Source organism: Myotis davidii, unplaced genomic scaffold (assembly GCF_000327345.1).
Source record: "Myotis davidii unplaced genomic scaffold, ASM32734v1 scaffold1820, whole genome shotgun sequence".
NCBI classification, from domain to species: Eukaryota; Metazoa; Chordata; class Mammalia; order Chiroptera; family Vespertilionidae; genus Myotis; species Myotis davidii.
The window spans coordinates 17,122-23,146 of record NW_006293329.1 but is presented as its reverse complement, the minus strand read 5'-3'; positions in this window follow the sequence as shown (position 1 = coordinate 23,146).

The window sequence follows — 6,025 nt, the reverse complement described above, 5'->3', positions numbered from 1 at the left end:
CGGTTCAGCTCCAGGGATTTGACCACCTTGGAGGAAAGCCAGAGCCTCCTGGACCAGGTGCCAGGTGTTCCCTGAGCAGATGGTGCTGACTGGCACCCAGCAACCTCTCCTTCCCCTGGTTCTGCCTTCCTCTTCCCACTCGTACACCCTGCTGCCCTCAGATGTTAGGATGGTCCTTGTGCCCTGACCGGTGGCTCAGCTGCTTGGAGCCTGACCCTGTACACCTAAGGTTGTGTTCTGATTCCCAGGCCAGGCACATACCTGGGTGCAGTTCCCATCCCTGGTTGGGGCGCATATGGGAGATGGCTGATGAATGTTTCTTTCTCTCTCTCTCTCTCTCTCTCTCTCTCTCTCTCTCTCTCTCTCTCTCCCTCTCTCCCCAATGGAAACATATCCTGCGGTGAGGAATAAAAAACAAAAGTTGTGCTTATTAAATACTCACTCCCCTTCCCCTGGCCCCAGGCCACCACCACTGCACTTTCTGTCTCTGAATTTGATGACTGAAAGAATGTCATCTGTGTGGAACCCTACGGGGTTTGTGCTTTGGTGCCTGGCTTATTTCACTCCACGTGACTCCTCTTCATTGAAGCTGTTGCAAGGGTCAGAGCTTCCCTCTTTCCAAGGCTGACTAGTATGTCAGTGCCCTTGGCAGAAACAAGGTCGGTAGTAATTCTACATCAGTGCGATCTCTCCTTACTGACCTCCCTCCCTGCTCTCCATTCGCATCCTTTTTCTACTCTTGGGCATGTTGTCTCCTAGATGGCGAGGATGAAGATGTGAGAGGATGCATATATTTCCACCCCACCTCCCGAGCATGTGACAAGCCTCTGATTGATTTCTTTACCAGATGTGATGGTCAGACAGGGCTCCTTCCTGGGATGTGACTGCTCGGGAAAGGTCAGAGTGAGAGTCATGACCAATTTATTCACCTGAGGCAGCTGTAAGCCGAGCTCTGCCACGAGGAACTCAGGGCAAAGCCAGCTGGGGAGTCCGGGCACCTGGCTGAAAAGCAAGGTCTCACCGGTGTGCCCAGAATTGCCACTCAAAACCAGGGTCTAGTGATATCTGAGCTGGAGGGGCCTTGGCAATTACCCCGGAGTGTTTCTGCATCTCAGGGAGACTCGGGGCCTCTACCAAGTGCCAACAGGATATGGGCAGGACCCTGGCCCGATACCGCCCCACCAGCAGCCCAGAGGCGTCCATGGTCTGGTCAGGCCCCAGCAATGAGCTGCTGTGTGACAAAGGCTTCTGCGAAGTAGGAAAGGAGACAAACAGACCAGCCCCACACAGTCACATGTTTGACAGAAACATCAGATCCCAAAACTAAATCAGACAGCAAAGGGATTTATTGGGAGTCACAGGCAAAAGGTGAACTGGCGGTGTTCCCACCTCTCCAGGCACCGGGATCTGGCCCCTCCTGTTGGCCCAGGGGGTGCGGTGCTGCTCAGAGCTTGGCCTTTGTTTCCCAGAACCTCAGACCCAAGCCTCTCAGGGCTCTCTGAGGTCCTGGACTCAGGGGCCTGCTTTCTGCCCCAGGAGCAAAGCCACACCTGCCCAGTAGTGGCCTGTGGGGTGAATTTTAGTGTGAGCCGTGTTGGAAACAAGCCACTGGAAGCATGCCAGAAACTCAAGGGGGTGATTCATGGACCTGCTCCTTCTGGGTGTGGAGCTGCAGGTGCCTGACCCTAAAGAAGAAAAACCGGTCCCTGAAGGCCATCCCATCAGCAAGGCCCCAGCATTTCCTGCTAGAACCTCCCCACTCCTCCCACTGACCTCCCCAAGAGAGGCTGGAGGCCTGGCAGTCACCTGGCTCTGGGAAAGCCAGGACTGGAGCTGGAGGGGAGGGAGGGTCTGGCGGGAAGGCCCAGGAAGGGGCGGAGGCCAAAGCTGACTCAAGTGCCCTGGCCCTGTGCAACCTCAGACAAGTCACAGGCTACCTGCCATCCCAGTTTCTCTCTCGTACTAGAACAGGGGACATTTTATGATTTTTATTTTTGTTTCTTCTAGTTACACATTTTATTTAAACATTATCACACAGTAAAATTAACTTGTTGGTGTACAGCTCTGTTCCGGTGAACACCTGCCTAGATCTGTGCAACCACCACCACCAGCATCTACCACAGTCCCCCCCCCCAAAACCACACTCGTGGCACCTTAGAAATGCAACAGGGATCCAATCACGTCATGCAGCTCAAGTTCACGTTTTACAAGTTATCCCCCAATGTCTTCACAACTTTTTAAAATCTCCCAAATCCAAACAGGTCCATGCCTGTCCCCAATCTCTCTCTCGTCCTTAGGAAGATTTTCCCCCAAGCCTCTCTGTCTGTCATGACCTTGGTGTTTTTGAAGAGCCTCATGGTTTGCTGTTTTCTTAAGGACCAATTTCCAATGTGGGCAGCCCATCAAGATCACCTGGGCACCTACCTTCTCAGAGAAGCCCTGAGTGGGAGCTGCCAAGGGGGAGGGAGGCTCTGGCATCTGTCTGCCTAACACGTTCCCTGAGTGGCCACAATGCACCCCGGGCCTCGTGCTCCCAGCTCTCACACATCGTACATAGTTCTTAGAGTGGCCAGTGCACACTTGATTTGAAATGGTGGAGAATCTTATTGATCATTAATAATACTATAAAATACTATAAAAGTGTAAATCATCTCTCTATATAAAAGCCCAGTGCCCGAATAGCAGAACGATTAGAACGACTGCTTGACCAATCGCTATGAAGTGCACTGACGGGGCCGACACTCAATGCAGGAGCTGCCCCCTAGTGGTCAGTGCACTCCCACAGCGGTAGCAGCTGCTCAGAGGGTGGGTGCACAGCTGCTCAGATGACTGGGATGAGCAGTGCTCCCGCAGCAGTCTGATCCCTGCAGGCCATGTCCCCCTCAGCATTGCAGGAATCTGTGCACTGGGCCTCTAGTCATATAACAAAGATGGTGATAATTAATGTGGTCACCCCACTCCCTTTCCCCCAAAAATGGATAAACAATGGTGACTCTTACATTGGGTGGTATCTTTATTTTTTTGTTATTTTTTAAAAATATATTTTATTGAGTTTTTACAAAGAGGAAGGGAGAGGGATACTATCCACTGAGCCAAACCAGTTAGGGCATCTTTACTTTTTTAATTTACTTTTTTAACCCTTACCTGAGGATATTTTTTTCATTGACCTTTTAGCAGCAATTCCCAACTGGTGGTCCATGAGGTCTGAAAGGTTGGTGACCGCTGCATTAGAAAGAGAGTGTGGAAGGGAGAGAGAAGGGAGAGAAAGAGAGAGAGAGAGAGAGAGAGAGAGAGAGAGAGAAACCTCAATGTGAGAGAGGCACATCAATTGGTTTCCTCCTGCATGTGCCCCAATTGGGGCTGGCGATCGAACCTGCAACCAACGTATGTGCCCTTGACAGGGAATTGAATCTGAGATCCTCTAGTCTCTTGGTGATGGTCTAACCACTGAGAAAGCCAGGCCTGGGTGGTATCTTTAACTTAAGGAAACAGCTGCCCTCCTTTCCAGGTCTGTAGCAGCCTTTCGATAACTATTTACCCTCTTCACAGGAGAAGCAGGCTCCAACAGGTGAAACAGGTCCTGCTCTGCTTTATTTATTCAACCAATAATAATAATAAGCATCTTCCCTGTGACACCATTGTAATGAGCTGGTCATTAATAACAGGAAAGGAGCAAAGGGAGACCAGACATGACAGGTGTGCCATTTGGGCACCCTCACCGGGAAGCTGCATCTCACTCTCCCTAGGGAGCACTGCCCATCCCCACAGGTCCCTGGGGGCAGGGGCCCAACAGGGAGATGGACATTTGCACAGTGACACTGGGGAGATGTGAGGAAGGGGCCTGTCAGTCAAATCTGGAAACAGATGATTGGCCAGAGGGGGTGGAGCAACTGCCAGCCCTGGAAAATGTGAGAATACATAACCCGCAGATGAAGGGGCTGGCTCGCTGGTGTGGCTTCATGGCATTCGCCTGTGTTCCCTCCATAGAGAGCCACGTGGCCCTGCAGACCCACACGCCGCAGACTGACGGACTGCGGGGGGAATACAGGCTATGCCAGTCTGGTGCCGGGTGAGACTGCACAGACATGGAACGGAAAGCCTGGGCAACGCTTTAATCCCAGCTCTGCTGAGAGCAGAATGGGACTTCTTGGTGGGACCTGGGAAACTCAGGGGTCTCACTCCACAGAAATGGAGCTCCTGCAACATCTCATCCCCCGTGTGAGTCTCAGAAAATCCCTCTTCTCGTGACATTGCCAGAAGCCTATCTTGTCAGGAACTAGTGGGAATGAGAAGTCCGCACTGACAATACCCATGAGAGGTTTGGGGGTGCAAAGCTGGAAAAGGGCCTGGTCCCTGTCCTGTGGAGCTCACAGGCTCACGGGGACTGTGAAGCTGTGATTGGATCCCACAGTGGCCTTTGCAGTGTCGCTGTGGGAAAGAGGATCAGCCTGATGGGGGGGGGGGGTGAGGAGTGCGCCCACCCCCACATTAGCTCTACATCCCAACACCACACACATCTGAGGACTCAGCAGAGTAAGTGCCGTAGACAGAAGGATTCTGACTGTGGAGTATGAACTGTATGTCCCCACGTTATTCTTCCAACAATGTCCTTGGAAGGCTTTCTGTCAGTGCTGAGCCTGGCACCAAAAAATAAAACAAACGGTAGACACTACTCACTTGAGCTCAGTGCTCAGCACAGCATGCACATACCAAATCCTCCTGCAGGCGGCCCCTTGGTCCCTTCTCAGGAAGAGGGACACATTCCTGGAGACAAGGTTCCCCAGCTCCATTGTTTGGGATTTTGAGGCTGACATGTAAGAGAAGAGCAGAAGTTGTCTGGCAGAGGAGAGGAGAGGATTTCATCGCCCCCACTCAGGATCACTGAACCAGGCTGAGCTAGCATGAGTATGCCATGGCCGTGCCGGCTCCCCACATTCTACAAAAATGTCTTACCTCAAAATTGCCACAGTTGTCAAAAACAAAGAATGTCTGAAAAATTCTGAAGCCTGCTTCTCCAAGGGCCTATAACATCATTGTTAAATGCTCCACCACTGAGACCCTTTTTAAACCAAGGACAAGAGATTTAAAAAATAATAAAGGAAGGAATAAGAACAGGGAGGTAGACTGCAAGAGGGAGAGAAGAGAAGGGAAGGGAAGGGAAGGGAAGGGAAGGGAAGGGAAGGGAAGGGAAGGGAAGGGAAGAGAAGAGAAGAGAAGAGGAGAAGAAGAGAGAAGAAGAAAGAGAAGAAGAGAAAGAGAGATCTCAGGGGATGGACAGGACCCATCCACTGTTCCATTTACAGCTCAGGCTGCAGGATGGAGGTTGCTGGGGAGAGATGAGCATGGCAGGTAAGAAGGACTCTGTCTCCATGCCCCAGAACCCTGTATAAAATTGGGAACCTATTCCAGGGACAATAGGGAAGCACTGAAAGTCCTTTTTTTAATTTAATTTAATTTTTTTCTTGAATGGACCTGAGGTGTTTTTCCTCTTCCATTTTTAGCAAGCGCTTAGGTGATGCCGAGGTTGCTGATCAGAGGACCATTGTAGCTATTTCAAACAACTCTAAAAGCCTATCAAATAATGTCAAATAATGTTGGAACCTAAAATGAAGTCCTGGGAAGCTATACAGCAGAAAGAAGCAAGCTATTTGATGAATGAATAAGCCTAGTGAGCCAACCCAACATTTACCTCCCAGTACACATTTGCTCTTCTTTTCCTCATTACCAGAGTAGGAAGAGGAAGAACAAAAAGAAAAATCCATCAGTGTCTCATACACATTTTAGTTTTCTAATCCCTAACAGTTCTAACTTTGCCTCAGCTTTTTTTTTGTTTGATTCTGTTTTTTGCTTTTTGTTTTTTTTGTGGTTTTTTTGCCTTTTTTTATTGCTTAAAGTATTACAAAGAGTATTACATATGTCTCCTTCCCGCCTCCCCCTTGACCTTCCCCCGGCCTCCCCTACCCCCAGTGTCCTGTGTCCATTGGTTATGCTTATATGCATGCATACAAGTCCTTCGGTTGATCTT